The sequence below is a fragment of the Canis lupus genome, chromosome 18, assembly GCF_048164855.1.
Source record: "Canis lupus baileyi chromosome 18, mCanLup2.hap1, whole genome shotgun sequence".
In the NCBI taxonomy this organism is placed as follows: Eukaryota; Metazoa; Chordata; class Mammalia; order Carnivora; family Canidae; genus Canis; species Canis lupus.
Window position 1 is genome coordinate 55,591,202 of NC_132855.1, and position 23,643 is coordinate 55,614,844.

Sequence of the window (23,643 nt, forward strand, 5' to 3'; positions counted from 1 at the left end):
ATTTAACACACATGAAGAGAATAGTGATCTGGAAGATAGGAAATATCCAGATTGAAAATGAAAATGTGAATTCAGAAAAGAGTATAAGAGATAGAAAGAGCATGATAAAGAGGTCTAACATGCATGGGTGGGAAATCTCAGAAAGAGAGGAGAGTGCAATGGGACAGAAACAATATTTGAAGAAATAATCAAGAATTTTATGAAAGTGGTAAAATATATCAAATTATAGGTTCAAGAAGAACCATGAACCTTAAGACAAATGCAAAGAAAACTACATATATATAAACTTATCATAGTAAAATGGTCAGAAACAAAAGACAGTAAAAAATTGTGAGGTAGCCAAAGAAGAGGAAATGTATATTACTTTTTAAAAAAATACTTTACTCATTTATTTATGAGAGAAGAGAGAGAGAGAGAGAGAGAGAGAGGCGGAGAGACACAGACAGAGGGAGGAGCAGGCTCCATGCAGGGACCCCGATGTGGGACTCGATCCCGGGACTCTGGGATCATGCCCTGAGCCAAAGGCAGACACTCAACCACTGAGCCACCCAGGCAGCCCTGTACATTACTTTCAAACAAACAGCAGTAAGATCAACAGCTTGGCTTCTCACCAGAAGTTATGGTAGCCAGAAGACAATGTGATGGTATCTTCAAAGTGCTAAAAGAAAATATTTGCTAATCTAGCTTTCTATACCCATTGAAGATATCCTTCAAAAGGTGAGGGGTGGCGCAGTCAGTTGGGTATTTGACTCTTGATTTCATTTATTTATTTGAGAGAGAGAGCCAGAGAGAAAGCACAAGCAGAGGAAGCAGCAGAGGGAAAGGGAGAAGCAGGCTGTCCGCTGAGCAGGGAGCCTGACCTGGGGCTTGAATCAAAGACCCTAGGATCATGCTGAAGGCATACATTTAACTGACTGAGCTACCCAGGCACCCTCTGACTCTTGATTTCAACTCAGGTCATGATCTTATGGGTCGAGAGATCGAGCCCCACATTGGGCTCTGAACTCAGTGGGGAGTCTTCTTGGGATTCTCTCTTCCTTTCCCTCTGCACCTCTCCCTATTCTTGTGAGTGCATGCATGTGTGTTCTCTCTCTCTCTCTCTCTCTCTCAAAGTGAATGAATAAATCTCCCCCCCCCCAAAAAAAAAGCTAAGGTGAAATAAAGCATCTTTGGGCACACAAACAGAGAATTCTTCACTAGCAGATCTATCCTAAGCGAAATACTAAAACGATTCTTTGAGCAGAAGGAAAAGGATTCCAGATTGAAGCACAAGGATGCCAGAAGGAATGAAGAATAACTATGTGGATAAATTGTCATGAATATTGACTGTATAAAACAATAACAAGAGTTACTTTTTAGAAGTATGCATTGTGTTCTGGGCAGTGTTGCATATATTATTTTATTTATTCTTCATAATAGTCCTGTGAGTTTGGTACCTTTATTAGTGTCATTTGGAGCACCAGGAAGGGAGGCTTAGTGAGTAAAAATAGCTTGCCTGAGGTCACCTAAGCAGTGAACTTGAGTTGGTCTTACTGCCAAGTCTAGATTTCTATCACTAAGATGTGCTTTCCTGAAGTGTCAGTAGCTGATTCCCTCAAGTTCCAGGGAGAAATTGGTGAGATGGACATCCATCTGGGTTATCTGCAGTGGCTGTCATTTCCATGTGCTTCCCATTCATGGTGGCAGAGTAACCCAAAGTAGTTCTGGATGTGGGCATAGTAGCTAGTTGGACTGCTCCCTCTTTCTGTGGGACTGGCAAGTTCCTTATGCTTCAAACAACTTCTGTTCTCCTTTCTACCCATCAAATCATCAGTCATCCTGCAAGACCCAGAAAAAAATCTTGCCCCGATCCCTGATGTCTTTCTTGACATTTCCCTGTGTTTTGATCACTCCCCCTTTTAACTTACCTACAAATGTAGAATTCAGTCTGGTTTTTTTTTAAGATTTTATTTATTTATTCATGGGAGACACAGAGACATAGGCAGAGGGAGAAGCAGACTTCCTGCAAGGAACTGATATGGGACTCAATCCCAGGACCCTGGGATCCCGACCTGAGCCAAAGGAAGACATTAAACCACTGAGCAACTGGCCCCTGACCTCACTATGTTATTGAAGAGTCCTTAGTTGTGTCTTGTGTGATGACTGCTCTCTTGCCATTAGGTTATAAAATCTTAGAGATCAGAGGCCATGACTGGTTTGACACTTGATCTACCAGTGTGCTTGGTATGGCACCTGGCACTGAGAGGGTGCTCAGGTGGTAAATATGCATTGATTCATTAATTATAATTCATTCTATTCACCACTGCAGTGAAGCAGAAGGCAGTGTTTTGGCCATGACTACCATGTGAACGTGGACAATTGTAGAGTATTTTAGGTTGCCCTGAATTTAGCAGAGTTGTAGAACTCAGTGGGGTCCAACATCAAGACCTCTGGATTGAAGTATGAGCAGTGAAGTCTGCTGAGTTATTTTTGGATTATTAACCAACCAAATTCCAAAGCATCACTAAGAACAGTTGTTTAATGGAATTAGGCTTTCTCATAGGATCTTCTGTCGGACTGATTGGTGAGTCGCATCATAGTCAAACCACTCTAGCTATCCCCCAGCCCTATCACTGTGGGTCCCACCTCAGAGCTCTGTACAATCCCTGTTGATTCACCACTAATTTTTAATGTGCTTTTCTCACTGCTGATATTCATGGAAGTCTAGACACATCTGTGGGTAGAGAGGACACCCACAGGGTACCCTTGGTGAATATTAATGAGTGTTCCATAATGAGACCAGGACACCTGTGTGCCAGTGGGAGCATAGAGGCAGAAAACAATGTGGAGGAAGATAAAAAATAAATGGCATTCTTGGATGGGTAAGATTCCTTGGGCAGGGAGAGTGCTGTGTGGATCTAAAATGACCTGAGTGGATATTGGATTTCTTTTAGCTTTGCAGAGGCCAAGTGGGAAAGTGACTAGAATAAGAGTCAATTCTGGATTTTATTGAGAACCTTGTCTGCACTTAGTTTTGTGTGAGATGCAGCTGTGAGGGAGAGAAATATCTCCTGAGTTGGCCTCAGATAAGGGTGAAGAAGAAAAGGCAAAGTAAAAGCGTTTGTAGACACAAGGCATATAGTAGTCCATATAGTTATTTGTTTCATATGTGATTCTATTTTGTATTTCATATAAAATGAGCTTGAGGAGGAAGAGATTTTCAACCACCTCCCCCACTCCCATGAATAGCCAAGCATAACAGTGGGTTGTATTTCTCAGAAGTGAATTAAGGCCTAATCCTGCACACATATACACACACATGCACATGCACACAGACATTCATTCTTTCAGTTGAAATCCATAAAAACTGGTTGACCTAAGAAAAAAAATTTAATCTCTATACCCAATGTGGGGCTCGAACTTATAACCCTGAGATCAAGAGTTGCCTGCTCTACTTACTAAGCTAGCCAGGTGCCCCAGAAATTTTTTAAAATTATAAAACATTGACAAAAATTCTTGCTTGGATTTTGCTAGGAATTTATTATACCTGTACATAAATTTGGAGAGAATTGACATCTTTATTACGCTGAATGTTCCAATCTACGAATACAGTGTGTCTCTCCACTTAATTAGATAGTTGATTTCTTTCACTAGTGTTCTGTAGTTTTCAGCATACAAGTACATTTTTTCTTAGATTTATACCTAAGCGTTTCGCTTATTTCTGAGTGGCATTGTGGTATTAATTTTGGTTTGTATGTGTTCATTGCTAGTATACAGAAATACAATTGATTTTCGTATGTAGATCTTGTATCCTTTGATCTTGATGGACTTACTAGTTTTAGGAGTTTTGTTTTTGTAGATTCTGGAATTTTCTGCCCAGATGATCATGTAATACACAAATAGGGACAGTTTAATTTCTTTCTTTTTGATCTGTATGCCACTTTTTTTCCTGCCACAGTATGCTTGCTAAAACCTCTAGTATTGTGTCAAAGAGCAGTGGTGAGAGTGGACAGCTTTGCTTTGTTCTTGCTCTGGGAGGGAAGGCATTGAATCCTTCACTAGTAAGTTTGATGTTAGTTGTATCTTATTTGTGGATATCCTTTATCAAGTTGAAGGAATTCCTTTCTCTTTTCAGGTTTCAATTATAAATGGATATTGAACTTGTCAGATGTCTTTCATGAATCAATTTATATGATCATGTGACTTCTTTAGCTTTTTGATGTATGGATTACATTGATTGATTTTTAAATGTTGAACCATTTGTATATATTAAGACTTACTGTTGGGAATCCCTGGGTGGCGCAGCGGTTTAGCACCTGCCTTTGGCCCAGGGCGCGATCCTGGAGACCCGGGATTGAATCCCACGTTGGGCTCCCTGCATGGAGCCTGCTTCTCCCTCTGCCTATGTCTCTGCCTCTCTCTCTCTCTCTGTGTGACTATCATAAATAAATAAAATTAAAAAAAAAGACTTATTAAAAAAATTAAAAAAAAAAGACTTACTGTAATAGCTATAGTAACCAAGGCAGTGTGATATTGGTAGAGGGATAGAATAGAGAACTAAGAAATACCCCCATACAAGTATGGTCGATTGATTTTTGACAGTGGTGCAAAAATAATTCAATGGAAGAAGTATAGTCTTGAAAAGACTATTCATAGTTCTTTTTTTTTTAAAGATTTTATTTATTCATGAGAGAGACAGAGAGAGAGACACACACAGAGACACAGGCAGAGGGAGAAGCAGGCCCCATGCAGAGAGCCAGATACGGACTTGATCCTGGGTCTCCAGGATCACTCCCCCGGCCCGAAGGCAGCGCCAAACTGCTGATCCACTGGGCTGCCCTTGAAAAGACTATTCAACAAATGATGCCAGGCAATTGGATATCCTTAGGCAAAAAAGTTCCCCCAAAACAAAAAACAAAGAGAGACTTGACTTAAACCTTATACTTATACAAAAATTAACTAAAAATGGACTATGGATATAACATTGAATATTTTTCAGAATTTTTAGGTCATCTTTGGTAGCATTAAGAAATATTTTACAATTTATCTATGAAGATCTTGTGCACCTATTGTTAAATTTATTCTTAGATACTTTATAGTTTTATTTGCCATTGTAGGTTGTAGTTTTGAAATTAAGCATTCTAACTATTTGATGTTGACATCAAATTTTTAAAAAGCAGGGGGAAGGGCAGAGGAGAAGGGGAGAAACAGACTCCCTGCTGAGCTGGGAGCCTGTTGCGGGGCTTGATCTCAAGACCCTGGGATCATGACCTGAGCTGAATCCAAGAGTCAGATGCTTAACTGACTAAGCCACCCGGCACCCTGATAATTCATTTTCTTTTAAGGATTTTATTTTTAAGTAATCTCTATACTCAACATGGGGCTTGAACTCACAACCCCAAGATCCAGAGTTGCATGCTTTACTCACTGAGCCAGCCAGGTGTCCCTAGGATAATTCATTTTTGTATAAAAATTTTATGTCTCGGGGCACCTGGATGGCTCAGTGGTTGAGCATCTGCCTTTAGCTCAGGTCATCATCCTGGGATTGAACCGCATATTGGGCTCCCCGCAGGGAGCCTGCTTCTTCTTCTGCCTCTCTTGTGAATAACTAAATAAAATCTTTAAAAAAAATTCATATCTCACAACTTTGCTGAATTCCCTCATTCATCTTAATTAGTTTAAAATAGTGTTGGGTCTTCTATATGGAAATCATATTATTTGTGAATAATTACAGTTTTATACTTTCAGTGAAATGCTTAATAGAAGCAATGAAAGTAGTACTCTTACCTTGTTCCTGATTTTAAAAAGGAATATTTCGATTTCATCTTAAGTCCAATATTTGATAAAGTTTTTGGTGGCTATTAAAAAGATCCCATCTATTTCCAGTTTGATAAAATTTTTAAAGTCCATAATGCTTTTTTAATCAAAAGATTTTCTGTCTCTATTGAGTTGCTGCATATGTAGTTTATCTACCTTCTTTGTTTAATGTAATTTATTATATTGGTAGATATTCTAGTATTGATTGAACTTTCATTGCTTTTGAGAGATAAACTTACCTGGTCATAATGTATTATGATTTTTAAGATTTTATTTATTTGTTCGTGAGAGACACAGAGAGAGACAAAGACACAGGCAGAGGGAGAAGCAGGCTCCATGCAGGGAGCCCGATGCGGGATTCAATCCCGGGTCTCCAGGATCATGCCCTGGGCTGAAGGCGGTGCTAAACCCCTGAGCCACCCAGGCTGCCTATATTATGATTTTAAACATTATTTGATTTAGTTTGTTAAAACTTCATTTAACATTTTAAAATCTATTTTCATGAATTTGGCCTGAAATATTTCTTTCTTACTTGATTTTGGAATCAACATTTTAGAAGTCTCAAAAGCTGATGAGTTTTATTCCTTTTTTCTCCTCTTCAAACCAATTTGAATAAGATTGAAATTATTTATTTCTTGAGGGTTTGGTAGAACATGCTTTTAAAGATCCATTCCATGGACAGTGGCGTAGCGGTTTAGCGCCTGCAGCCCGGGGTGTGATCCTGGAGACCTGGGATTGAGTGCCATGTCGCACTCCCTGCATGGAGCCTGCTTCTCCCTCAGTCTGTGTCTCTGCGCTCCCCCCCCGCCCCCCATGTCTCTATGAATTAATAAATAAAATCTTAAAAAAAATCTAGCATAAAGATCCATTCCCCAAATGAGTTTTAACCACTGATTTAATTACTTTATTTTTTTTTTAATATTTTTTTAAATTTTTTATTTATGATAGTCACACAGATTGAGAGAGAGAGAGGCAGAGACACAGGCAGAGGGAGAAGCAGGCTCCATGCTCTGGGAGCCCAACGTGGGATTCGATCCCGGGTCTCCAGGATCGCGCCCTGGGCCAAAGGCAGGCGCCAAACCGCTGTGCCACCCAGGGATCCCTGATTTAATTACTTTAATGATTGGTGTATATTCTATTTTTCTTGAGTCAGTTTTTGTAAGTTTTACTAGAAACTTGTCTGTTTTATTTGACTTTCAATTTTGTGATTATAAAGTTTCCATCGTGTCTTCTTATCTAATATACGCGTTTAACCAAAAACATTCCTCTGCCTTAGTGTCCAGAAATTTTGATTTGTTGCATTCTCATTGTCAAAAAATGAAACATCTGGGGCGCCTGGGTGGCCTTCTGCTCAGGTTGTGATCCTGGGTCCCGGGATCGAATCCCACATCAGGGTCTCTGCATGGAGCCTGCTTCTCCTCTGCCTGTGTCTCTGATTCCTTGTGTCTCTCATGAATAAATAAATAAATATAATCTTAAAAAAAAAGAAACATCTATTTTACTAATTCTCTCTTGTCTAAACTGTGGCTAAATCCATCTGCTGAATTTTTTATTCTAATTTATCTTTAATTCTAGAATTCCATCTTGGTTCTTTTTCAAACTGCTTGGTCATATGGAAAATAGTTTTCTGTTAGTCGGCAGACTTTTTTTTCAAGCTTGCCTTTTATTTATTTAAAGGTATGTATTTCTTTTATAATCTAATCCTGTAATTTCAATATAAGATGGCTTTGCAGGTCTGTTTCTGCAGTTTGTTGCTTCTGCTTAATTTTATTCATGGAGCTTTGTTCCCTTGTGCTTGGTTAATTTCTGACAATAAGCTGCACATTTTTTTATGAGCCCTTATTTGTGGTATTTCTTTGAGGCTTACATAGTGGACTTCATTGAGTTTTAAAGTTCAATGATTGTGTAAATTACATATAGAAATTCTATTCTTTTTTATTATATTGTTCCTTTCTTGTTTTTGACTCTTCATTTTGTATTATAAATGATTTGAGGTTTTGATTTTATAGTCTGTATCAAATGATTCTATGAACTAAAACTCCTGTTGGTCATGTTCTACTGTTTATTGATTCTGATGACTCCTGCTTACTTTGTCATGTTTTCTCACATGTTTTGTTATTTGGGCTGATCAGCTTTTACTTACTGGAGCTTAAGACTGGTCTTCTGTGTAATATATAGAAGAGCATAACCTTCTGGAGATGGTTTGCACTTATTTCTATCATGTACTTGGGACATTGCAAAGGTGCTACTTTTGTGTGGCTTTCTCGGTCAGGAGGTTCTGAGACTACAGATAGTAGAGGGCAGATCTGTGGTTATGTGTTCTTAGGAAGACTTTTTTTTTTAGCTACCCAGATCTCAGGCCCTGCTAGGTGGGCTTCTATGCCACTTCCCTTCGACAATGGACAGGGACCATAGCCCTCCAAATGTCATGATTTTTCAGATGCATTCACCATTTCATCTAGGCCCCCAGCTTTGTCTGTTGTCCTTACATGGCTATTCAAACCCAAGCTTCTATATTTGTCTTTTAATCAAGACCATGCTCCAGAGGCAGCCATAGCCCCAGTGCCACTTTACCATTCTGGGGTTCAGCTTCCTCTTTCTATTTTTTAATTTGTTTTTTTTTTTTTTATTTTTTGGCCTCTAGAGATTTTATTGCTTTCTTATGAGATCACTCAACCATTTAAGGGATGTTTGCTTTATTTTATCCAGCATTTCTAAGTGTTTGGTTAACAGGAGATTTTGTTTTTGTTTTTGTTTTTGGTTAACAGGAGATTTTTCAGCTATGTCACCTACTGCATTGCTGGAAATTGATATTAATTCATTTTTAGGAAGTACATGGTATCCAATATCTGATTTGAATACTTTTAAAAAAAAAAGGTCTGACTGGTCTTTTTGAAGATTGAAAATAGTGAAGGCAAGGACCTTAGCATATTTATTTTTATATTTCTCATACCTCTAGTTTATCTAGAGCATATCATTTACTCTTCTCTCAAGACTGCACTCACTTCTAAACAATGATAAATAAAATGTCCCAGCTAATCTAAAAATTGTTCTCAAGCAGACAGCTGATTAGAGTATCATTGTTTGCCCAGGAAAAGTTTCTCCTGACTTTGTGAGTATAAAGTCTTTCCCTACATTCAAACTAATGTTGGCATGAGGGATAAAAATCACATGGCTTTTTCCCTCCATTTTGAAAACTTAATGTCTTGGGCCAAGTTTACATGTGGATATTTTTATTCTACAATTGTTTGTAGACTGGATGCCTCCCAATGCAGCATGATTACATCAAACAATATTGATAACCGCGCTCAACCCTCCCTCTCCTACTGGTGTGCCCACATAGAGGAACATATACACATACACAGAGGGTATATCAGAAGGGCACTACCCTCTGGGTGAATAATTATGGCTGCCTTTAGGAGTTTGCATGGCCAGAAGGCATGGCTGGGTATAGTAGGCCTTGGGAAATGTAACTTCCTGCCTTTCTGCAGCCTCTTCCTATGGGGTTCTTACCTCCCACCAAGCAGTTGTGGCTTTGTCCTTGAACTGGCTCTGCCAGGTCTCACTGATTAATTGCTAAGCAATGTGGGATTCATCAGAGATTTCCAGGGCAGCTAAGTAGAGGTTGGAGAGAAAACACAGTGAGCGGCCACCAGACACAATCGCCTACCCACATGTCTTCTCCAGGATGCTCAGGAGATGAAGATTTGAAGGCAGCATCTGAATGAGATGGTGTTGACCACATACACTGTTGCTCTGGGCAACCCAAGAAGCAGCAACTGGAGGGCAGAGATTTGTAGGGGAGATGGGGGTGAGCCTTGAAGTTGAAAGTAGGAGCACAGCAACAGTGCTCTGTGGGTGGGTGTTGGGAGCCATCATGGAGAAGCTACTTCTAGCTCAGAGACAGACTCCTGGGAGCTGTGGGTTATAGTGTCTGTATATTTGTGTTTGGTGCTTCAGAGGGGAGTTTAAACCAAGACAAATGGATCCGGCATTGACTGTCAGATGATAAGAGACCGCAGACCCATTTCCCATTGTCTAGTTTTCTAATTGGATATTGGATAGGCAGACAGGCCAAATACATACCAGGCCTTATCCTGCAAACATCAGATGCAACTCCAGGGAGGAGCTAGCCAGATATCAAACTATGGTTTCCTGGCCAGGTTCCGTAGGGAGATACATGTCGACTATATAACCCACAAATATCCATTATTGGTTACTGTGATAGGGATTTAGCCCTAAACTCTCTAAGAACTTCAGGTCCTAGGAAAGGAAATCAATTTCCTCATGTCCAAGCCTGAGCTTTCCTGAACATGCCTCCTTTCTCTCAGCCCCACCCTGGTTCCTGTTTAGTTTTCTTAGGGAGTGGGGCATGAGAAAAGGGGTTGGAGGTAGCTCTGGGCCCATTTTGCTACACCAACCTTCTTGGAGGCCTGGGAGAGGAGAAAATGCTGCTGACCATCTTTTTTTCCTTTCTCTTCTCTTTTCTCTTCTCTTCTCTTCTCTTCTCTTCTCTTCTCTTCTCTTCTCTTCTCTTCTCTTCTCTTCTCTTCTGGCTTTTATTTAATTGAGAGAGAGTAAGTGGGAGAGTAAGTGGAAGGAGGAGCCGAGGGAGAGGGACAAGCTGACTCCATGTGGAGCACAGAGCCCAGTGTGGGGCTCGATCCAATGATGCTGAGATCATGACCTCAGTTTATTTTATTTTATTTTATTTTATTTTATTTTATTTTATTTTATTTTATTATTATTATTATTATTATTTATGACCTGAGTTTATTTTATTTTATTTTATTATTTTTTTAAGATTTTATTTATTTATTCATGAGAATACACAGAGAGGAGAGAGAGAGAGGCAGAGACACAGGCAGAGGGAGAAGCAGGCTCCATGCACCGAGAGCCCGACGTGGGACTCGATCCCGGGTCTCCAGGATCGCGCCCTGGGCCAAAGGCAGGCGCCAAACCGCTGCGCCACCCAGGGATCCCTATGACCTGAGTTTAAACCAAGAGCTAGTCACCCAACTGACTGAGCCATCCAGGCACCCGTGCTGGTGACCATCTTAAAGGAGAAGCCAAGCAACCCTGACCCTTGCATTCTCAAGCTATTAGTGTCAAGATTTCATATGTCAGTCTTTTACCTTTTCTGGAATCACATTCTTTCCCATCCCCTTAGCATCTTTGCCCTCAGTTTTGATTATGGCTTTTTGAGACAGAGGCAGAAGGAGAGACTTAGTTCCCTTTAAGGTTGGAGTAAGTCAATATTAAAGTGACCTGGAGGATTTCCTTAGGATGTCTAATCTCAGGTGGACTAGTGATTTTGTCTAAGACCCTTTTCTTCTCCATGCTGCTTTCTTGCTTGCTGGGACTCATCTGAGCAAGTGTCCTCATGGTATGTGCTTTTCCCTAGAACATCCCATATCTCTGCCTCAGATTTTCTTCTACCTGCTGTTATTTGGACTTCTACCAGACATTGTTGTGTCCTTGAGATATGGAGCCAGCCCTCTAGACAGAACTCTTTCTGCTGGTCCCTAAAGCAACAGTACATTCTCCATGGCCTATTCTGCCCCCTTTAGATGGGGTTAGTGTTAAGATCCTGGACCCTCTCTGTTTACCTGGCCATCTGCAAGTGACCGTTTACTCCTGAGCAGTTTCTGAGGTGGGACAGCTACCATGTAGGATCCCCTGGCTGCCGGATTGAGAGCTACTGTAGGGGCAGCCTTGGAAGCAGAGACAACATTTCAGAGTCCATTACAATATCCCGGGTGAGAGAAGATGGTGGTCTGAGAATCATGGTGGAGTGGGGAGGAGTGACTGGTTTCTGATTACATTCTGCAGGTAGAGTCCGTGGGATTTCTTGACAAGCTGTATCTGGGATGTGAGAAAAAACAGATAGTCAAGGGCAATTTCAAGATCCTAGGCTTCAGCAACTGGAAGGATTGTGTTGTCATGAATGGAGATGGAGGATTTATGTGGGGAGCAAATTTGGGGTTGAGGAGAGGAGAATTAGGAATTTGGGTGTTTTTTTAAGAAAGATTTTATTTATTTGAGAGAGAGAATGAGCAGGAGAAGGCAAGAGGCAGAGGGAGAAACAGACTTTTTGCTGAGCAGGAAGCCCTACGTGGGGCTTGATCCTAGGACACTGGGACCATGACCTGAGCTGAAGGCAGATGCTTAACTGAGCCACCCAGGCACCCTCAGGAATTTAGTTTTAAATATGTTAAGTTGAAATAGTTTTATATATATCCAGGTGGCAATATTGGGTAGACATTTGGATATAAGTCTGGGTTTAGGGGAGACACCAGAGCACTCATCAGTGGGTGGAGATGGAAAAGGCAAGAGGAGAAGAGAGGCCCAAGAACTGAGCCATGGGACACCCTGACCTTAAGAGGTTGGGGAGATAAGATTTTGTTCATGTCCATGCTTATTTTGTGTTTTCTGTCTCCCATTAGAATGTGAGCTCAGTGAGGGCAGTGACCTTTTCCATCAGTGGCCCATACACAACACGAATCTGTAGGGCGAATGAATGCAGAGCTTTATACCACCTGTGCCACCTCTGACACCGAAGGGGGCTGTTGGCAAGCTTATCTGCTTAGATGCCACTGATCCAAGCTAAGTCAGCCCTGAGATCACAAGGTGTGGGTGGTGAGGGACAACTTGGAGCATCCCCCCACCCGACCTCCCCATTGTACCTCGAAGCTGCTTCTCAGGGGCTGGTTCTCACCTGTGGAGTGGGGACCCAGGACCCAGGACCCAGGAGCCCTGCTGGATGACTACAGAGGCCTCAGCGTTGGGAAGCGGCTGCTCACATGTGCATTTCGGCTGTCTCTGGAGGAAGGGGACCCTGAGGCTGCTCAGAGCTGATTCCTGCAACACCTCACCTTCCTGCTATGATTCTCTGTATGTGTATGTCAGAGGCTCAGGAAGTGCTGTAATCCTGTTATCCCTGTCCCTTCCCGCCTAGGAGTTTAAAATCCAATTCCCGGAGAACATCAGCAAACATAATGGTTGCAGACATGGGAGGAAATGCCAGAAGGCCTTGGGTGTCTCTACCAGCTCCCGGTGGAGCCCAGCTCAAATGAGGCAGTTCTGACGGATGAACTTGAGAAAGGCTCAACTCTGTCCCAGACCTTCCCACTCCCATATTCTGCTTTCCTTTCTAGGGGCTAATTGCTGTGTCTCCCACCAGACACAGGCACACCCCACTCTTTTGTACATGCCCCTTTAATCCTGTACCCCACTGTTCCCCTTCCTTCTCCATATATCAGATTCCCTTCCTAGACCAGCATCACCTTCTTACGTGGGATTTCTTGAGATCAGTGCTTTGCTTTCTTAGCCTTCTTGGCTCCTCCCTGTTCTCAGCAAAGGCTTCCTTATTTTGGTGTGATCTCCACCTGCTGTCATCCAGGTATAGTGCTGGACCCGGCTCTGAGGGCACTGACTGGCTGACCCTGTGTCCAGCCTGCAGCCGTCTGTCTCCCGCATGTCTGGAACTGCTTCCTGCGGTCAAGAGCCTGTGTGTCTCTGCTCTTCACTCTTCCCTAAGAAGTTATTGACAACATGCTTTCACACTGGTCATTGAAAATGCAACAAGGGCTTGCAGGCTTAAGGATTTATAGCATCCAGACTCTTAAGAGTAATAAAGTAATTAAGGGCGATGGCTGATGGGGAAGGTACATAAAAATCACCTACAATTCTAGGACCTGGAGATAACCACTGCAAGCACTTAGGTGTATTACCTTCCAGTTTTTCTCCATGCATATTTATAAAGCATTGCTGTGATCACACTGTTGATTTCACTTTCCACACAGTCTGCTTCTGGGCAGGCATTACAGGTACATGAGAAAGAGGCATCTCTGCAGGTCTTGTGCAGAGAAACCTCAGCTCCTAGAGCATTGTTCCAGCTACCCAAAACCAGCCCCATCCCAGACCAGATCCTGCTTACTCTATAGGCACTGTATCTTCTTTGGGTTTCATCAGCTTCAAGCTCTTATGCAGGCTGAGCTCTCCCTGCACTTGCTTGCTCCCTAAGAGGGCAGTAGCTCTTCTCTTCCCAGTCCAACACCCTCCCTCCCCGCCCCCACAGCGTAGGAACATTGTACCACAACCCCCTGCCCCCACTTGGCTTTGAGCAGCAAGGACCTCCTGGATCCTCTGTCCTTGGGAGCAGAGGCAGCTGACCACCCTTGCCTATCTCATAGATATCCCACCCTTTTTTTGATCTGTTTTTCCATTTGGAATTCAGAGCACTTTCTGCTTTTCTCCTTTACAGAAAGGGCCAGAGGCTGTTTACTCTCCCATTACCAGTGAAAGCTAGCATACGCAAGCAGCCACTTCCCATAGATTACCAGGAAGGCAGCCACAGGACTAGCAATGTCACATGAGGGCACAGTTAGGCAGAGGCTTTTCTTTTACAAAATCAGAGTCTCTTCTCTGGCGGTGACTGAAGCCTTTGGAGGGGCCAGAAGGAAGACTGTGCCCCATCGCTTGGTCCCACAAGGCTTCCCAGCATGGAGCATAACCTACTTCTGAATGAACTGATTGTGTCATATCTGTTTAATGTGGTTTTTCTCTTTGCACTGCCCCCCCTCCCCCATGTCTCTGTCCCCTTTGTTTTTCCAGGCCTTGCCCACCCATACACATCCACTCAACTTCCCCTTCCACTGAGAAGCCTCCTCCTAACACGTCCTGACTGTTTGCTCCAGTCCCTTCAGCATACTTGGTCCCTTAGTTGTACTAAGGTACAACCCTTGGTACCATATCTTGGCACCTGATTAGGGCCCTGCGCTAGGCCTGTGTTTTGGAAAGTTTCTCTTTGGCCTTCCTCCCGCCGTGCCACTCCCACAGGGAATCCATAGTCCTGGTCTAGTGAGTCACCCTTTTTCTTAGTCTGTGGATAGCTGGCTCTCAGAGGGCAGGACCTATTTTATTCTGGTATTCTTTATGGAATTTGAAAGTTGACTGGGTGCATAGTGGGGCTTCAAAAAATATAGAATGAGTGAAAATGCTTTGAGGGAAAAACCACCATGAAATGCTATAACCCAGAATTACATAAATTTGAGGGCACCTCAGTATCCCTGTGGGAAGGAAGCATGGAGAATGAGTGTCCTGGGGGTGGGGGGTGGCTCCGGGATAGGGTGGCTTGTGCTAGGGGCTAGAGACCTCATCTGTGGAGTGAGGGTTGCTAGGCCAGGTTCCCCAGTTGGCTCAAGATGTTGGAGGTCCCATCTCTCTAGCTGGACCTCAGGTGTTGGAGTCCAGCCTATTTTTAGGGAAGGGGGATCAATTGGAAGAAGAATCTTTTCTGAGCCTACCTGGCTTCCTGCCTTTGGCCCCAGAGGTGCTATTGGGCTGTATGTCCCAAGGAGCAGAGGATAGAAATGCTAGAATTTAAAATGGCTGAGTGCTGCACTGGGTCCTTGGGCTTTTTGGTGGCTACTGCTCCCTTCTTTCCCATCCTCTTAATCAAATGCGTAAGACTAACTTCAACTTAATTAGGAGGATTATATGTCTTAGAAATTTAATATTTAATATTCAAGCAGAAGCTTCCCCCCCTCAGCGTATTTATTAAAGATGTCCTGGGAGGAATGTTAATGAGTCATGACGTCATAAATATTTAGACCGAAGGAGCCGGAAACAGGAACGAGGGAGGAAAACAGATCATTTTAGGAACCATAAAGGAATGAGATTTTGCTCTTGGATTGGGGCTTGTTGTGGAGGCAGCTTGGGCAGAAATACAATTTCAAGATTCAGAGCTGTGAGCTGTTTTCTTGTCCAAAGCCGAGCAATGTTGGGGGTGCCACGTGTGCTGGCTAAGTCAGCCTCGTTTTGCATCTGAGTGTGTGCTATGCCTTCAGAGGCCAAAGCACACATTTTAATGAATAATGGAAGAAACACCCTAGCCAGATGTTGCACCCGTTCTCTCTTCTTCTCTGGTTATCTAGAAGTGGCGTTGGTGTAGATTTAGCACTAGGATGACTCCCTTAGTGCTGAACTTTGATCCAGATGGTTAATAATTTATAATCAAAATAACATGAGGGGAGCAATGGGGCAGAGAGGAAGAGGAGAAGCCTAGAAGCTCATCTCCCAACCTTGGGAAGAACTTTTCCGTGATTACACTCTCCAATGTCCTTATTTCTACGGACCTGCATGAGGCACAAATTATGCACTTTTCTGATGGATCTGGTTTATTGAACAATCTGAACTGACAGGGATATGGAGAAACCAGAAGTCTCCTGTCCCATCCCCTGAAGCCATTTCACACAGAGCCCGGCTTTCCAGCCCCTTTAGGGAATAAAACACAGCTTGGTCTCATCCAGTGTACACCTCATCCCATCACCTATCCAAATCAGCATTCCTGCTGCCCTCCTCCCAGAGCACGCTGCTGCAGTGGTACTGGGCCTGGCTGCTTTTCCAGGAACAGTGTAAGCCAGTAAGAAACAAGACGTTTCTCAAACCTGCTCACTTTTCTCTGGTCCTGTTTGGCACCAGCCCAGTCCAGGCAATCAGCTTCTCTCCCCTGGACTAGACTAATGGCAGACAGGATCAGAAAAATGTGGGAGCAGCCTCCTGACTGGTCTCCCTGACTCCAGGAGCTAGAGAAAGGGTTTTATCAGCTTCTGCTAGACACTCTCCAGAAACTGCCTTTTGTCACCAGGATAAAGTCCTATCCTAGGACCAGGCCCTTCATGATCAGGCTCTGGCCAACTCTCCTGACTCAGTTATCCCTTTATCCCTCATGCCTCACCCCTGCCCTGCTTTGTGTAATCCACCACTCTAAAGTTCTTATAATTCCCCAAATGTATTTTTTTCTGTCCTCTGGGCCCTTACAAGTGCTGTGTTCTTTGCCTAGGTTTCTTATCCCCTTTGTCTAGCTAATTCCTGTTTAGCCTTCAGGGCCCCTCTTAGTTACCATTTACTCTGGAGAGCCTTCACTAATCCCCTCACCAGCTAAACTGGGTACCCCTGCATGCTCTCCCATGCTTGATCCTTCCCCTCCTTGTGGGCGTACCACAGGGATGATTCTCTTTATTCACTTCTGTGTCTCTACTGATGGGACACTGAGCTGAGGAATTCCATGTGTGACTGACTGAACCAGCCGACATGGAAATGGAGGGGGAACCTCTGCATGAGTGACTGTCAGTACATCATTTCTGTTCCAGAGAGGCAATGTAAGAGTTTGCCCAATGACATTTGCCTCAGCTTGCAGAATCAGAGGTAGGCCTCAACCCTGAAAATAATAGGTACTCCCACCATTCTTACAGAAGCTTCCAGAAAGCCCCACTGCCAACTACTATCACACCCCCATCCCCACCCCCAGTTTACTTAAGCAAAAGACAAGAGGGAAGTCAAGATGTGTGATCTTGGACAAGTTACCTAACTTCTCTGTGCCTGTTTCCTAGCTACCAAATGGGAATAATAAGAAAAGTACACATTAAATGAGTTATTATGTATTTTATATAAAAAAATTGGGGCTGGAATATCTACTAGCCTAATTCACTCCCTGGGGAAACACAAAAGAATGTGCAGTCTGCTAGTGTGGTTGGCTGCAGGGAGAGGGTGGGGAAAATCTCAGCAGGGATCCTTTATATGGAGAGCCCATTCCTATAGCCTTGAGTTGCCTGGGTCTGGGGCTCTGGGGTGATGGAGGAGTCCAGTGTGGGAGGAGTCCTTCAGGGATCGGGCTGCAGCTTCCATAAAATGGGATTAGTGGTGAGGACTCTGGGGCTGTTCAGGGCATTGGTGTTTCCAATTCCAGGAAGCAAGCAGTTGTCAGAGTGGCCCTCTCTTTGGCTGATTGTGTATTTGAATTACAAACAAGGATAAAGCTAGAGGCAGTTGAGAGCAGCAGAGGGAACTCTGTGGGCAGTGAGGAGCTTGGGCAGAGACAGAGATGAAGCTAATCATACACGTGTTCTACCTGCCTGGCTAGTGCCTGGCTCAGTCTGAGAGCCTTCTTAAGAGAGGATAGGCTTGGTTTTGAGATGGCACTCATACTTCACACACTCACTGATAGCCCTCTTGTAAGAATTTAAAGCTTCTTTTTGGGCAGTGACTGATATGAACTGTGCCAAAGCTGTTGGTTTGTCTGGAAGGAGATGGTATAGGTGGACATGAGGGTGGGACCCTCTGAGTGTGATGGGGTCTCAGGTGCACTTCGTTTTCTCAGGAAGGTAGCTAAGGTCAGTAGCCTCCTGGTTCTGGTTCCCTGGCACATTATAAAGAAGGTACTGGAGGCAGGTGCCTGAAGGGAGGGAAGGGCAGAGCCTACCCTGGGCCTCTGCATCAGTCTTACAGAGGTGAGGGGTGAGTTGTAGCCTCTATACTGCACAGACCAGTAAAAAATAAAAATCAACCAACCAGCCTACCAAGTGGGACTAACAGGAGGGAGCTGAATTATTTTGTCAAGTGACATTTTTTTTTTCTTGTAAGTAAACTCTACACCAACATGGGGCTGGAACTCACATATTCTACCCACTGAGCCAACCAAGTGTCCCTGTCAAGTGAGAATTTAAAAATAGAAAAGAATGGATATTAAGGAAGGTACTTGTTGTGTTGAGTACTAGGTGTTACATATAAGTGATGAATCACTAAATTCTACTCCTGGAACCAATATTATGCTATATGTTAACTAACTAGAATTTAAATACAAATTTGGAAGAAAAAAAAGGAGGAGAAACATGGCCTTAAAACAATCATAATAAAACCACTGTTACTATTATTACCTACTCACAAAAGAAAGGATATATTAGGGATGCCTGAGTGGCTCAGTCGATTAAGCATCCAACTCTTGATTTTGGCTTAGGTCATGATCTCAGGACTATGAGATGGAACCTTGTGTGGGGCTCCATGCTCAGCAGGAAGTCTGTTGGAGATTCTCTCCCTCTCCTTGTGCTCCTCCACCCATGTTCGTGCACGCTCTATCTCTCCCCAGCCTCTTCCCCCCATTGCATGTGTGCTCTTTCTAAAATAAGTAAATACATCTCTTTAAAAAAAAAGAAAGGAAAAAAAAGAAAGGATATTTTATTTTTATTAAATTAATTATTAAATTAATTATTTATTTTTAGAGAGGGAGAGAGCTTGTGAGAGCTGGGCGGGGAGGGGCAGAGAGCGAGAGGGAGAGAGAGAATCCCAAGTAGGCCTCACACTCAGCACTGAGCCTGTGTGGGGCTTGATCCCAAGACCCTGAGATTATGACCAGAGCCTAAATCAAGAGTCAGACACTTAACTGACTGAGCTACCCTGGCATCCCAGAAAGGATATTTCAATGTGAATAAGGGATTATTCTTAGGAAGAGAATAATCTCAAAATAAAAGGTCATTCTGAAATGATAGCTGGCAACCACACATGCGCGTGCACACACACATGCGTGCACACACACATGCATATACTTGCACATCCTGCATTATCCTTATTGTAATTGTCTCATTTTGATGAAGTCTGACGAAAGTGTTCTCCTGGGTAGGTCTGGTCTGTAGATTGGCCTTGAAGCCAAAGGACTCTGTGGCTTCTGGAGCTGTGGGGTCTGGACAAGGATAGAGGAGGGCTGGAGTAGGAGGGCACCCTTGTGGCTGAGAGATGATGGCGCACCCTAGCCTCAGGGGCTGGTAGAGCTGGGGAGTCTTCTCAAAGCAGGCCTGATTGATTCTTCTAATACAGCAGATCTTAGAAAAGGAGAACAGGAGGAGGGAGAGAGTGATAATGGACAGCTCCCCGAAGGGAATCATCTTCCATTTCCCCTCATTCTCCACACACTTTTCCCCTGGTTGCTGTTCCAGTGGGCATCATCATTCCCCTAGGTTAGATGAGTTCCATTCTTGGAAGGAAGCTCTGCTCAAGCCAAAGTCTTGGCCACACTTTCTAAAGTTCAAGTGGAGTCCAGCTGGAAGCCTATGTCTAGAACTCCTGGGGATCAGTCTTTGTGAACCCCATCTGAGTTTGACTTTGGCTGGTGGATCTTTCCCCTGGGCCCCAGGTGACAGGCTGTTAACAGCTTCCCCAGGGAGACACGTTTTTTTTTTAGCTGCATCACCTTTAGAGACTTTTTTTCATTGGTTCAGCTTTTTTATTTGTTGTTCTAAGCAGCTGACTTACATTGTCTTTATCTGCTCTTACTGTGAGTTCTGACCATCTCTCAAGTAGGAAAATACCTGGCAAAACATCAATTTCCTCTGAACGGAGATTCTGAATTGTCCGTGAAATGAAAGCTTGTTCCCTGAAAGAACTTTAATAGAGCCACAGCACAAAGGTTGCAGCTGAGCCCTTGGACCTTTGTTGACTTCAGGGACAGAGCACCTCACTGCTGGCATGTGCTACGTTAACGTGTGCCAGCACACATACGGCTATGCCTGTGTATTTCTACATGCCCTCACATGCACACACACACCACTGGCGGGGGGGCTGCAGGAGCTGGTGTTGGGGGCACAAGGAAAGGGAAGAATTTGAAGGAGACAGCCACTTTTTTCTTCACCTGCCACTGAAATGAATTCTGTATTAGAGTAGAAGGTTGAATCCAGTCCTTAGTCTATCTCTAAGGTGCTGTGGGGCCTTGGAGAAGTCCCCTTACTTTTCTGAGCTTCATCTGCAAAATGGATATGAAGACCTCTAGAAACTGTCAGTCAGCATCTGAGGCAGGAAACAGAAAGCACTATAGGCATTTCAAGCAGTAAATAATTTTACTCTATTATTAATTAATTAATTTATTTTTAAAAAAGATTTTATTTATTTGACAGAGGGAGAGCACGAGCAGGGGGAGCGGCAGAGGGAGAAGGAGAAGCAGGCTCCCCACCCAGCAGGGAGCCTGATGTGGAGCTCTGTCTCAGGGCCATGAGATCATGGCCTGAGCTAAAGGCAGAAGGCAGATGCTTAACTGACTGAGCCACCCAGGCACCCCCAGAAAGGAATTTTAGACAGAGAATTAGGACTTCACAAAATTACTGGCAGAGCTAGAAGAATAAAGTCAAAGCCAGGGTCAAGAAGCTCCTGCCATCGTGGTTGCCACTGCTGTCACTGTCACAGCTGCCCCATACTCTTGAAGCTGGTGATGTGACTGTGGACCCTGGAGTCCAGCCACCACCAACAATTGCATCTGCCTGGCCCTGCTTGTCTGAGCTTTACAGAGACATGGTGTCCCTGTGGGCTCCACTCTCCAAATCTGGCAGAAATGCATCAAAGCGGCAGAACCTAAGCTGAACTATAAGACTGTCTGGGAGTTGTAGTTTTGAATTTTGCAAGCCCTGGAGATAGAAGGGAGAAATGGAAATCGAGACTCCATTGGAGCATCTGGCACAATTTTTTTGTTCCAGAGTTCCATGATTCTGCTGGGGATATTAGCCCCTGAGGAGTTTCAGCAGAAATGCCAGATACTCAAAGTTGTTGGTCTTGCTGCAGTGGCCACCAAACCCAGAGGGTGAGGTGCCCTGTATGCTGTGCAGTGGGTACGGATGATCCTTGAGTTCTACTTGTGGCCTCCACTCTCTGTGGTGAAGGAATCTGCCAATTGCCTTCTCTTCCCTGGGTCCCTTTTGTCCTAGCCCCTGTCCTCAGGTGAGGCTAAAAAGTAGGATCTAGAGGACAGAGGAGGAGTTCAGGAGGAATTTTTTTATAAAGATTTTTATTTATTCATGAGAGACACACATACAGAGAGGCAGAGACATAGGCAGAGGGAGAAGCAGGCTCCCCTCAGGGAACCTGATGCGGGACTCAATCCAGCTTCCAGGATCACTCCCTGAGCCGAAGGCAGTCGCTCAACTGCTCAGCCACCCAGGCATCCCTTCAGAGGAAATTTAGGAGGAAATCAAGGGATCTCCTCTGGAGTCACACAGCTGAGGCCTGAGCTGCATTATCTAAGCGCAAACAGTTCCCTTCTCTGCTGGGAGGGACCTGGGCAGAGTCTGAGTTCAGTGGGTTCTGACATGGAGCAGGGATGGAGGGAACAGGATCCATTTCCTTATTATTCTCTGCTTTCCTGACATGGCAACTTGGGATCATGACCAGAATGGAGGATGAGAGGCTGGATGCTGGCGGTGGAGTACCAAGAACAGGGGACAAAATGTTATACATTGTTCAATGAGAAACATCCCCCATGCCTGCATGGCTCCTTGAAATTGGTACTAAGTATACCTCCCCCCATTCCTGCCAGTAGAGCAGCAAGGAGGGAAGATGCTGTGGAGTGAGAACATATATACCTCTCTTTCAAAAGCTGGGCTCCAGATCCAAGAGGCAGTGGTGGTGACAGTGAGTGGGGAAAGCAGGAGAGAGTAGCAGGGTAGTTCTGGTGGAGACCTGGGGATACCCAGAGAGCTCCCAGTCTCTTTCTCCTGGTGCATCCTTAGGACTTTGTCCCGTGGAAATGATCCCATGGAAATGGTCTTTGTCCTATGGAAGTGGTTGGAGTTTTTTTTTTTTTTTTAATTTTTATTTATTTATGATAGTTACACAGAGAGAGAGAGAGAGAGGCGCAGAGACACAGGCAGAGGGAGAAGCAGGCTCCATGCACCGGGAGCCCGACGTGGGATTCGATCCCGGGTCTCCAGGATCGCGCCCTGGGCCAAAGGCAGGCGCCAAACCGCTGCGCCACCCAGGGATCCCGGTTGGAGTTTTTTGATGTAGCATCTTTCAGAGGTAGATGGGCAAATAAAATTTTGGGCACTTGGGTGGCAGCATATCCACCCTGGTCCCCTTGGAGCAGTGATGTGACTTACAGGGAGCACAGCTAGTCATCAAGATGGAATGTTCTACATGAGAAGGCATCCAGAGATCAACTCCTTTTTTCTGATGTGGAAATTTATGGGCTAAAAAAAGAAGAGTCCATTGGTCCTTCTGGGTGTGGGCTCCTCCCATATCAAGAGTGGCTGTGTATGTCAGTGGGAAGTTTTCCAGGCCAGTGGGGCAGGAGGTCTGGCCTTGTGTTGGCCCCATTACTTTGCCTGCAGGGACCAGAACTGTCAGGGGCCATAATGGCCACACCTGCTGAGTGCTTTCTTGGCTTTGATGGTCTGTGATTCCGGGTCTCCCACTTACCTGTCCCCTCACCTTTCCTGCAGGCTGTGTGTTCCTGCTCCTGCTGGCCTCAGAGTGAAGCTCAGTTGCCTCCACACTCTTCAGGCAGATGGAGGGACGGTCCTGTGTGTCAAAAAGACCCCCTTTGGCTGTTGGGAAAGAGCCCGGATGTGCGCTGAATACAACCCCCGATGTTGTTATTCAGCAGGAAGAAAGACCAGAAAGAAAAGCAAAGGGAGAAGATATTGTTTGGGTACAATCTGTGTTTGCAATTTTCCACATCGGTTCTTTTTATGAACGCTCCAAAAACAAGACAACAGCGGCGGCTGATTCAATATGCGCCATGCAGGAAAACAATAAGGAAAAAAAATAAGGGTTTTTAATAAGCACTTGGAAAGGCTGTAATTAAATCTCGGGCTCTGTTTGGAAAACAAGAATCTCATTTAGTGCTTTTGCCCCAGCGCTCCCTAACATCTGCACCCGTGTTTTCTGCTGGGCAATTACTGAGTCCTCTGCGGCTTGATTAACAAATACAGGTGCAGGAACTGCTTGGGAGGGGGGATCCCAGGATGGAGGGAGGGGCAGGCACAGGAGAAGACTTGGCACTCACCCCAACAGGTGTCAGGGACCTGAGGGAGGAAGATGCCTGGCTTTGCTGAGAATTGGAGGGCAGGGAAGGAGGAGTGAAGGAAAGGAGAGTCCCCACTGCCTCTCCTGCCTGCTTTGCTTACAGCCTGATTTCACCAAGGAGCCCAGGGATTATGGGAACATCAGGGACCCCTCTGGCCTCAGATTCAAGGACTTTAAAAGAGGTGACCAGAGGGAGAAAGGGCATTTCAGTAAAAGAATGGA

The 23,643-nt window shown here is 44.3% G+C and overlaps 1 long non-coding RNA gene across 3 annotated transcripts in view; it reads left to right on the forward strand.

The window, feature by feature from the left end:
- Window positions 1-23,228, forward strand: part of LOC140609290 (uncharacterized) — a 101,809-nt gene extending 78,581 nt beyond the window's left edge. For all 3 annotated transcript variants that reach the window (XR_012011187.1, XR_012011186.1, XR_012011185.1), the window contains one exon: window positions 22,836-23,228. This is a non-coding gene — a long non-coding RNA (uncharacterized lncRNA). The remainder of the gene's footprint in view (window positions 1-22,835) is intronic.
- Window positions 23,229-23,643: the final 415 nt, after the last annotated feature.